A 9,658-nucleotide genomic window follows, 5' to 3' on the forward strand; every position below is an offset into this window, starting at 1 on the left:
AAAAAACCATTAACAATGTTTATGTTTAATTTTTCTTTTAATATGTTTATGTTAGTCTTTTTTATATAATATTATTTATTTATTTAAATTTATATGACAATCGTAAAAACTTAATAAATATATTTAATAATTTTTTAAAAATAAAACTAAATAAATATACATTGCATATTTCTTACACCTAGCAATAGGTAAATTAAGAACTTGACCTTGACTTTGACTAAAAGATAATGACCTCGACCTAAATTTGTAGGAACTTAAAATTCACTAAGATTGTGTTTGAAGCTTGGATTTCAGTAAGAAAAAAAATAGTGGAGGGATTTAATTTTAAGTTCAAAATGGGGGGAAAATTATTTGAAGTAAAAGTGAGGGAAAAGTTGTAAGCAAAATTCATTGGATCTCTTGATTCACGGAAAAAAAAATGTAATTTTCCTCTCAAACTATAACACTTGTAGATTTTTTCCCCTTCCATCCAAAATAGTAACGATTTGCTGACGTGACAGTTAAAAAAAATTAAAAGTAATTGTTTAATTAATTAATTGAATTTAAAATAGAATAAATAAATAAAAATCATTTTAAAAAGTAAAAAATTAATAAAAATTTATTTTTAAACTATATTAAATATTATAAAAAAATTTAATAAACATATTTATTTTAATTCAAATATAATTTTGAAAAAATTAAAATCAATATTTCTAAACTAAATTAAATTAAAAACTCAACCAAATATATATTTCAAACGTAGATAATCAAACACATTTAGAAAACAATAAAGCAAAAAATTAAAGATTTTAATTTAGTTTAGTTCAAAGTATAACTTAGTTTAGAAATATTGATTTTAGTTTTTTTTTTTAAATTATATTTGTATTAAAAAGCATTTTATCTGTGTATCTAAGAACTTTGGATGCCAATACACCCAAATGAAATGACTAAAATACCCTTCAATATTTTCTAACTTATATATTACGTTCAACTACCAAGTCAAGAGGAACATTAAAACCTTGAAAGAGCCCATTAGGCACACTTGGCCTTGGCTACCCAAAGTCAGCTATATGTTAATGCAAGATATTAAATGATTTATTTGTACCTCATATCTTATACCACCAACAGCGACACAATATCCCAGTCCAACCGAAAAAAAAATTTCTTATTGCGACCGACATGTCGTCACTGTAGTAAAGCACTACTGCACCGACTCCGTTTTGTCGTCGCCATAGATTGCTACATATACGAACCTACAATGACGCCGTTTTGGCGACGACATGTTGTCGCTATATACCTACATCGACGATTTCTTGATCTACAGCGACGACAAAAATCATCGCTGTAGACTCTTTTTCTTGTAGTGAATAAAGCAAAAAATTAAAGGTTTTAATTTAGTTTAGTTCAAAGTATAACTTAGTTTAGAAATATTAATTTTAGTCTTTTTTTTAATTATATTTGTATTAAAAACTATTTATGTTTATTGATTTTTCATTTATTGGATTTTATATAATTTAATAAATTTAAAAATTAGTTTTTATTAATTTTTTATTTTTAAAATTATTTTAATTTATTTTTTCTAAGTTAAAATCTATTAATTAATAAAAATATTATTTTTTAATATTTTTTTAACACGTCACCAAACCGTTACTATTTTAGATGGAATAAACAAAAATTTACAAGTGCAATAATTTGTATGTATTTTTGCCAAACAAAAAAATTCAGAAAGCAAAAATCTGGAAGTGATATAGTTCCAAGAGAAAAAAGCATTTTATCTGTAACGCCCCAACTCCAGAGACCGTTACGATGTGCCTTGTAAACAGTGCTAAACTCGCAAATCGAGTCATATGGCCAAAAACGTGTAACTAAGTATGATTAGCGGTTTAGGGATTAAACATTTTGGTTAAGATGTAACGTTTCACTAGAACGTTTAATATATACACTGGGATCCCGAAAATATTTACAGCAGGCCGTTCTCAGCGGCAAAACAGGGTTTAACCCTAGTTCCACTTTAAACCTCGGCTGTGGAAGACGAGCAGCTGCATATGTACACATCATCACCTAAGCTCTCCAACTCAAGGACGGTCCAGTTTCCTCTTGCCTTTACCTGCACCACATAGCACCCGTGAGCCGAAGCCCAGCAAGAAAACACAATAAAGCATGATGTAATATCAACAATAATCATAATAGCCACTCAGGTCCAACGGTCCAAAGCAGATAGGTGACAATAGCCAAAAGTCACAGAAGTGGGTACAGCTCCCTCTAGCCATGTGACGATAGGGCCACCAGGGCTTAATTGATAAGTGGTTCTTTCATAAGCTTGATCAGGATAGGTGCATGGTGATAGGTCACCAACATAACCATCCTCCCGACTCTAGAGTCGTAACTAAGGACAGCGCCCCCCAGCCATGTGACAAGCAGTCACCGGGGTCATATACCTTGGCTGTGATCATCTGGTCTTAGACTAGGCAAGCGCTTGTAGTTCTCATTGACCTTCCGGTCGGTCCAGCATTAATACCCTATATGGGTCATTCAATGCCAACCTCGATTAGATCTAATCTTCACTTGGACCGGTGTCCACAACGCACTGCCACTTCTGACTCTTGGTTCAGTGAAACACGACCAGTGCTCAGCTCGTTGTGAACTTAACTAATAAGTTACAGCTTCACAGACGGATCTGACACCATTGCCGATTTTGACTGATAAGTCAGCGCCATACACAGGTAAGCCATACCACCAAACATATATCACATGTCCATTATCCATAAACAGGGTATTCAGCATGCTTACTTAATAGGTACTAGCACAATTAGAACCATGCACAACACAAAGGCTCAAGCTCTTAACGATATCATACCCAGTATACAAAGCATGTCCTAATCACATGTTTCTCGTGCATCATATGCATAATATTCAACAATCCAACATGCACCAATAACCGCCATGCATGTCACGTTCAACAATCAACCAACATGCATCAAGAGTAACCATGCATGTCATACTTAATAATCAACCCACATGCATTGAGAATAGCCATGCATGTCACATATATACATGGTGCAGTTTTCTTACCTCAGATTCGAGCTAGAATGATTTAAAGAACGACCCTTGAGATCTATCAACTTTTAGTCCTTTAGCGGTCACCTAGTCATAACCAAATATAAGATACCATCAATAAAAATGATTAACATAAGTTCCCAAACCAATATCTAGCCTCCGGGACATCAATCCCCACTTAACCAGGTACTAGGTTCAACCCCGAGGCCTAAGGCTTGAATCCCCAATCTAAAAACACCATTTTGATCAAAAAGGTCACCAAGGGCCGCGACCCGCCCTAGCTGCGCCGCGCCGCGCCCCTCAGACAGAGACTACCCTCCCTGCCAGACGCCTTGAGCCGCGACGCACCACAGCCATGCCGCGGCTCAATACCCTGTTTTGCTAAAAACTCAGCACGCACCAGCTCGCCTCCCCTGCGTTTTCCCTTGGAACCAAGCCCTTCAAACTTGTCCCAAACCTCAACCTAACACCCAATTCAACCACCAAACATCCTCTACCACTCTCCCTCATCAAAACCCAAAGAAAACATCACCCAAACTTCTATTAATCCAAGCTTTCTACAAGAAATTCACAAGCTGAAAACTAAAGCTCAAAAACAGAGCACACCATTAAATCCATAACTAGAACTCACCTCAAACACGATTTTGAATCCCCTTTAATGGCTGAAACAAGTTCCCTAGCTACCACCGTTGATCTCCTAGCTCAACAACTCAAGATGGCTCTCAAAATTTGGAAGAAAGATGAAGGGGAAACCTTGTACGGGAGAGAAGAAGATAAGTCTCTGTTTTGTTCTGTTTTCCACAGCCTTCTAAACACTCAAAGGCTGATATAAATCCTTAAGGTCAAAAGACCATAATGCCCCTAGGCCAAATAAATCCCTCTAAAGGCTTCCGAGGGTAAAACCGTCATTTCCCGCCTATCTCGTTAATTATAATTAACGCTCTCCAATTCCCGCTATCCTCAATATTCTCAAATACCAATAAATCATTTCCCATTACCATTTTATTCCCGGTAATGCTCTAATCATCAAAATGACCCCGAGACTCACCCCGAGCCCCAAACTTAAACCCGTTATGACTAGACCGAACACTTACATCTCATGATCGTCTCATGCCGAATAGCTCGAACCAATCCACCTTATAATGTGGCTATATTAATTAATCACAACCATGCACCCAAAATACACAATCACGCCCACAGTGGCCAAATTACCAAAATACCCTTATAATTAAAATATGAACCCATATGCATGCATCCACTATCATATAATGATATAATTTACGTAAACATGCATATAATCATAAAATACCATAATAAATCAATTATGGCCATCCCGGCCTCCTAATCAAGGTTCTAAACCTTATTAGGAAATTTGGGGCATTACATTATCTGTATATCTAAGATCTTTGGATGCCAATACACCCAAATGAAATGACTAAAATACCCTCTAATATCTTCTAACTTGGATATTACGTTCAGCTACCAAGTCAAGGGGAACATTAAAACCTTGAAAGAGCCCATTGGGCACTACCAAGTCTTGGTCTTTTGTCTTGTAGTCTTAATTTCTTTTTCTTCTTTTGTCTCATTTTTGTAGTCTCAATTATCGAAACCCAGCTATATATTAATGCAAGATATTAAATGATTTATTTGTACCTCATATCTTATACCATTTAAAAAAAAAAAGTATTTAAAATCAATAAATGTAGGAATATTGATTGGGAAAGAATGTATTTTTTATAAGAAATTAGAGAACATATTAAACTAAATAATACAATAGGTTGAAGAAGAAAACAATTGACAATATACTAAAAGAATGTATTTTTTTTTTTTTTTTCTGTCATTTAGGTCATACTAATTAATACAATATATTAAAACAATTTACTATGCTTGCAGAGAGATGCTAGCAGATAGTATATGCTAACATCATTACAAAAATATATAACAATCGGTTGCCAATATTATGAATCTTATGAATAATATTCACTATAACAATATATATAAAAAATACTATCTATTTATTCATTATTGATACATCTATTTTTCATATATATTTATGTCTAACTTTGAATACACATCATAAAGTGAAAAAAGTGTGTACAATTTAACTGAGTTTGTATAATCTTTTTTCTAAGTGTTATTTTTATTGATATTATATTATATAACTATTTTTACATTAAATTTTTGTAAGGATTGTTTTCAAAGATTTTTTGTAATATTAATTTTTTTTATTTATTGTATATATATATATATATTTCTAAGACTTTTATTGTATGTTTTTTTTCCAGGTTTGGGTGAGGTATTCAGTTACTTAATTGATTACCCAACAAAGATGTGAATTACGAAGAATTGATTGACGAAATATGAACCGTAGACTGAATCTTGATATACCTCAGAACAATACATTTTTGTTATCAAGAAATATATTGGCAGTTGCAAATCATTTGATTGGAATGAACGGTTCCATTTTGTTTTTTAAATCTAGGTTAAATAATATGTTATCATGAGGGGTAATCAGTTACTCTGAGATTAGTAACCTTCTGCCATAAGAGGATGACGAGTTACTCATCTTAAATATGAAAAGGAACATCGAATTTGAAGAAAAATAAGACATGATCTCATCTTATAAGCAATTGTAAAAATAAAAAAGTATTGAAGAAAAGGAAGAATAATACTTCAGCAAAAAAAGTAGAAGAAGAATTAACTATATTTTTAGTAACATAGGTGTAATGCCTCGAATTCTCCGATGTGGTTTAATGGCGGGAATAGTAGGCCGGGAGGGTCATACTTGTTTAATTATGCCATTAAATGAATATATGCCTATTTATGATAATTATATTATAATATGATGTTAAATGCATGCATGTGGGTCCACATTTGTTTACAGGGGTATTTTGGTAATTTGGCCCGTTGAGGGCATAATTGTATATTTGTTTGCATGTCAATGATATATTATGAGGCCACATTATAATGTGGATTGGTTTGAGTTATTCGGCATGAGACGATCTTGGATTATTAATTAGCGGTCTAGTCATAACAGATTTAAGTTTGAGGCTCGGGTTGAGTTTCGGGGTGATTTTAATGATTAGAGCGTTACCGGGAGATAAAGGGTAACAGGATATAAATTATTGGTGTTTGGGATTATCGAGAATAGCGGGAATTGGAAAGCGTTAATTATGATTAACGAGATGGGTTGGAAAGGACAAATATGCCCTTGGGAGCCTTTAGAAACCCATACTTGACCTAAGGGTATAATGGTCTTTTTACCCCTAGGACATATATAAACTGAGTTCAGCAGTAAAGTTGATGAGAAAAACAGAGCAAGTTCTTGAGCTTACCCGTACCTTATCCTTCCTCCATTTCCTTTGTGATTTTTGAGCTCTTGTTGGGGATTCAAGCTTGGGAAGTAGACCTTGAGAGTTTGGGAGAGTGTTCTACCATTGAAGAGCAGCACAACCTGAGTTTGAGGTAAGTTTCCAGCCATTAGTTTTCTGGTATACTCTATTTTGATGTTAGTTTTCAGCTTGTGATCTTGTTGTGGATAGTTGGAATTGATGGAAGTTTTGGTTGGGGTTTCACTTGGGTTTTGATGAGGGAGTGTTATAGATTAAGTTTAGGGGTTGTATTGGAGGTTTGAGTGGTGTTTAAGCTTGGTTTGAAAGGTTGGTTCCAAGAGAAATCGCAAGGGAAGAAAAACAGGGATTTTGGCTTAACTGGAGGTTGGGCCGCGGCATGGCCAAGGAGGGTCGCGGCCCTTGAATGATGCTGATGGAGGTCGCCTCTGTTTGAGGGGCGGGCCGCGGCGTGGCCAAGGAGGGTCGCGGCCCTTAGTGGCTTTTTGGCCAGAAATGGCTTTTTGGCTCGGGGATGCTAGTCTTAGGCCTCGGGGTCGATCCTACTACCCGGTTTAGTAGTGTTTGACGTCTCGGAGGCTAGGTTTTGGTTTGGGAACCCTTTGTTATTCATTTTATTGATGGAATCCCATGATTGGTTATGACCAGGTAACCGTTAAAGGACCAAAAGGTTGATCGTTCTCAAGGGTCGTTCTTTTATTCATTCTAGCTCAAACTAGAGGTAAGAAAACTGCACCACATGTGTGACATGCATGGTTATTCATGAGGCATGTTGGTTGTGTAAATGTGGACATGGATTGAATATTGAATGCTTAGCAAATGTTGCTCACTTGTGCATGGTACTGACTCATTAGTCAAATTTGGCAAAGGTGTTAGTATCAACTGTGAAGCTGTGACTTATTAGTCAGGTTCGGCAATGGTACTGGGCACTGGTCACATAGTGCTGACTCATTAGTCAGGACGGCCATAGCGTGTTCAACGCAAGCCAATAAAGATTAGATCTAATCGACTTTCTGCATTGGATGACTCAAAGAGCATTAATGCCGGACCGACCCCAAGTTCGATGAATATTATAAGCACTTGTGTGGCTTACCCATCAGTCACTCATTTGTTAATCTAGTGACTTACCCATCAGTTACTCATTGGTTGAGATAGAGACTTACCCATCAGTCTCTCGTTTAAGGCTAGTGGCTTACCCAGTAGCCACTCTTCTGTTTAAATTAGTGACTTGCTTGTCAGTTATTCAGTATGGTTTACCAAAACCTCAAGTGATATTCACTCATTTGTTTGAGAGCTATGAGCTCTGTGTGGTTATAATGATAATCATTTGATAATGTTTATATACAATACTGTGTTTTCTTGCTGGGCTTTGGCTCATGGGTGCTATGTGGTGCAGGTAAAGGGAAAGAAAAGCTCACCCAGCCTTGAGTGGAGAGCTTAGGTGGTGATGGCCGCTTGACCACCACGACCAAGGAGTTCTCAGAGGAACTAGGGGGTTTACCCTATTTTTGCCGCTTAGGTCGGCGGGTTTGTAATTTTGGAACAGTAATGACCTTTTTGAGTTGTAAATAACTCGTAAATGTTTTTGTGGGCTCATGAACAGTTTTATGTATCAAATAAAACATATCCTTTCATTTTTATTGGTTTTTACCTTAGCCTGTTAATAACACTTAGACCTGGGTCAAATTTCCGGTTCACCGTAACTGTTCTGGGGTAACCAGGGCGTTACAATAGGTAACCGGTTTCCATTAAAAAACTTATAAACATACATATATATCAGAACGTGGAGATAACTAGTTACCTATCGCAGATTTGAAGTTAAAAAAAATATATCTAAAGAAAACAAACGAGATTTGGTCTGCAACAAAAGAAGAAGAAAGCATATTTGTAATGATATAAGCAATCGTTTAATATTAATATAATTATAAAACTATATAATTTATAATTATATTAATATAAATTCAAATATTATAAAATATCATTATTATAATAATATATAATATACAAGAAATTAGAATAACATTTATCTTTTATGAAGAATAAAAAGATTTATTTCCAATCATAAATGTGTGATTTGAATAATATCATGAATTTTTTATACATTAAATAGTATAGTTTATGATCTAAAATGTTATCATAATTTTTTTTTGAAAAAATTATTAACAATGTTTATATTTAAATTTTCTTTTAATATGTTTATGTTAGTCTTTTATATATAATATTATTTATTTATTTAAATTTATATGACAATCATAAAAACTTAATAAATATATTTAATCATTTTTAAAAAAAAAAAACTAAACAAATGTACATTGCACATTTTTTGCACCTAGTAATAGGAAAATTAAGAACCTTAAACTTGACTTTGACTAAACAATAAATACCTCGACCTAAATTTGAAGGTATCCTCCACTCTACATTGACCAAATGACCTCTCATGTCTTCAATAGGCTATTAGGAACTTAAATTTACTAAGGTTGTCTTTGAAGCTTGGATTTTAGTAAGAAAAAAAAGTGGAGGGATTTAATTTTAAGTAAAAGTGAGGGAAAAGTCGTAAGCAAAATTTATTGGATCTCTTGTTTTACGAAAAAAAAAAAAATTATTTTCCTTCCGAACTATAGCACTTGTAGATTTTTTCCCTTTTCGTCCAAAATAGTTATAGTTTGAGTTAAAAAAATATTTAAAAATAATTGTTTAATTAACTAATTGATTTTAAAATAGAATAAATAAATAAAAATCATTTTAAAAAGTAAAAATTTAATATAAATTTATTTTTAAACTATATTGAATATTATAAAAAATTAATAAACATAATTTTTTTTAATTCAAATATAATTTTGAAAAAACTAAAATCAATATTTCTAAATTAAATAAAATTAAAAACTTAACCAAATATATATTTCAAACGTAGATAATCAAACACATTTAGAAACACAATCAAGCAAAAAATTAAAGATTTTAATTTAGTTTAGTTCAAAGTATAACTTAGTTTTAGAAATATTGATTTTAGTTTTTTAAAAATTATATTTGTATCAAAAACTACTTATGTTTATTTATTGGATTTTATATAATTTAATAAATTTAAAAATCAGTTTTTATTAATTTTGTATTTTTAAAATTATTTTAATTTATTTTTTCTAAGTTAAAATCTATTAATTAATAAAAATATATTTTTTAAAATATTTTATAATTATCACGCCTGCAAACTGTTACTAAAAGTTTACAAGTACTATAATTTGTGGGTATTTTTCCCAAGCGAAAATTTTATAACT

The sequence above is a fragment of the Humulus lupulus genome, chromosome 6 (assembly GCF_963169125.1).
Source record: "Humulus lupulus chromosome 6, drHumLupu1.1, whole genome shotgun sequence".
Taxonomy (NCBI): Eukaryota; Viridiplantae; Streptophyta; class Magnoliopsida; order Rosales; family Cannabaceae; genus Humulus; species Humulus lupulus.